The following is a 2,876-nucleotide window of genomic DNA, read 5'->3' as shown; positions in this document are numbered from 1 at the left end:
AGGGAACACATTTTCATACTCACTTAACCACTCTAGTTCTTTAGCCTTGCATTTTATGTCTACTGCATTCATCTTAACGACATAAATAGCTTGTCTCTTTCTGAGCCCTTTTAATAATTTAGAAGCCTTTACTAATTGCAACTCTGGGAATCCGACAATTCGAGTTCCTTGAACTTTATTCCCATGAAGGTCAAGGAAAGAGATGGTTCCATTGTGAGACAATGAATGTCAGCTTGATTCTTATAGCCAATCCATTCAAAGGATTCCATCATAGATTCACAAGGGTAGGACTCTGAACTAGCACTCTGTTATGTTCCCATCTAGACTAAACCTAATAAGGTCTTTCTCAATGTGTGTGAAAAAGAATCTTTCCACTAGCCAATTCCACTTGCATAGGTTTCCATGATTTTTTATTTAGGACTAGCTTATGGAAACATCTTGGGGAAATAAAAGAATGAGTACTTCCTAAATCAATCAAAAGCTTGAATTGCCTACCCTGGTACTGTGCTGGAGTTTGGAGGATTGGAAATTGACGATTCTTCCCCTAATGCTCAATTGTGTCATAGATCTGTCCTTTTTCTTCCTTCACTTCCTGAGCTATAGTGACGGCTCTAGCTGCTGTAGTCTAGTTGGAAATCTCTCTCTTTGGTTTCCCCAATTCTGGCAGGGAGTTCGAAGATTGCTTTGCATGGAGGTTGTAGGCTGAGCTGGCACTCTTCTGCGATTACCCTGATTTTGGTGCGGGGGACCCTAATTGGACTGATACGAAGGAGTCTGTCTCTAAACTCTGGGACCCTGGCTTCCTTGGCCCACAGAAGGAGATGGCAAATCCTTGAGCTGGTTCCCAAACCCCTGACAACCAGAACACTTGTTCTCACTTCGAAGCTCTTCACTCTGCATTCTTGAAAGAGCCAGAGTTCCTGAGAAAGGGCTTCAAGGAAAAGGTCTTCCTTCATTCTTGAATTTCCTGTCTCTAGATTCTGATTGGGACCTTGGTGTCTCTTTGGAGGTGGAAGGTTGGAAGAACTTTCCGATGTTTGGAATCTCTTGAAGGATAAGGGAGCTGGCTTTGGCGGGACTTTAATGATGAACGTTTTGGCAAAGTCCTTCGCCATTCTTATAGCTTCAACCATGGAAACTGGCTTGGTATTCTTAAATAGGGTGTCTAAAGGTTTGTTCATTCTCATCTTATTTGTTATGTGTATCTACCCGACTACTTGAGAATAGCCAGTTGAGTACCGATGAGGAGTAATGATTGTTGTAACTCTACTCTTAGAAGAGACCTCTAGACCTCAAAGATAGGTCAAGTCTATATCAAGGGGGGGACCTCACTCTTAGAGATGATATCTAGGCCTCAAAGATAGGTCAAGTCTATATCAAGGGGGGGACCTCACTCTTAGAGATGATATCTAGGCCTCAAAGATAGGTCAAGTCACCATCAAGGGGGGGTGAAAATATATTGTAAAACATTGCATTCGACCACCTTGAGTAGCCCAAAGATTTGGAACCAAGGGGAGGTGTTGAGAAATGTGGTGCCAAAGAGCACAAGGACGAGGTAGGGAGTGATAAAGAGTAGCCAAGAAAATGCAAAGCCTAGCATGAAGCCACATCATCAAAGCTAATTTATCCCACATGAGCTTAAGCAACTTAGTAGCCACCTCATATAAAAGGGGCACCTCCAAGCAATGTAAATTGAAATCAACTCATCGTAAAGCAATATCAAGTAAGTCCATTTAGTTGCACACCTTTCTTATCTCTTTTAATTATTTTTCATTCTAGTTTATGCTCTTTTAATCATGTTTAAAATTTTCTTTAATCCACCTTAGCCTAGCCTAGCCTTGATCCATGTTTCTCAATAGTCAACATTTAGACGGGGTAGAATGGTGATTTAGAGTCAGTTATGCTATCAGCTCTAAGTGTTTGTAGGGTTGGATCCTTATGAGAGGATAGAGAGTTTTGAGAGACTTGGAGAGTGTCAGAGGACATAGAGGAGAGGAATTCTGATCTAGCTGAGTCGGCTAAGATAGTTTGGTAAGAGCAAGGGAGATTGGTGTCCAACAAGGATGTGGGGTTGTGAGTTGGAGGTTAGCTAATGCTGGAGGATAATAGGAGAACTTGGAGGATTCATTTCGGATCGGGGTGAGTGTCAGCATTTTGAAACAATTTATGGTCAGCTATGTGTCTGGGAGCTATTTTGCTCAGCTGAGGCTCATAGATTGAAGATCAGAGGTGTTGGAGGTTAATGGTGACCTAGGAGGACAACTAGAGGAGTCAATTAGGTCGGATTGGAGAGTGTTGAGGTGTGTAACGGTGTCAATTGGAGGGCTGAGGATAGGTGGAGGATTGATTGGTGCCCTAAGAGCTGGGATCTTGGTGTCCCCCAATTCTGATCCCTTTACTTTTTCTTCTTGTCTGTTGGTGGTGTTATAAGGCCATCACCCCCAGCCACCACACGTGTGAAGAATGAAGGATCTGCATCTACTTCTCATACTACATCAAATGAGGCTCTTGTTATGAAGCATAACCTTAAATGCATTTATTGTAACAAAAAAGGGCATATAGCCAATCAATCAAAAGGTATCCCCATAAGCTCAAATGTAGTAGGTGTGGAGAGTAAGGGCACACTACTTCAAGGTATCCCCACAGCATGCCTCTAAACAAGAGGCGAGGAACTTTGTATCCAATACCTCTACTCCTAATGATGGACTCCTATGATAAAGGAGTGTTGTAATAAGCACACATTTTAACTCACAAGCCAATTCTTGTACAAGCCTATGTTATGAAGGAATTTTCCTTTTTTTTGGTGTATGAGTATGTCCAATGCCTTGCCATGTCCCATGGTTAGTGTTGAGGGGGAGGTGTTGAAATTGTTGTAT

The sequence above is a fragment of the Cibotium barometz genome, chromosome 61, assembly GCF_041138505.1.
Source record: "Cibotium barometz isolate CiBa-2024 chromosome 61, ASM4113850v1, whole genome shotgun sequence".
Taxonomy (NCBI): Eukaryota; Viridiplantae; Streptophyta; class Polypodiopsida; order Cyatheales; family Cibotiaceae; genus Cibotium; species Cibotium barometz.
The sequence above is the reverse complement of the archived record's forward strand: the minus strand, read 5'-3'. Positions refer to the sequence as shown.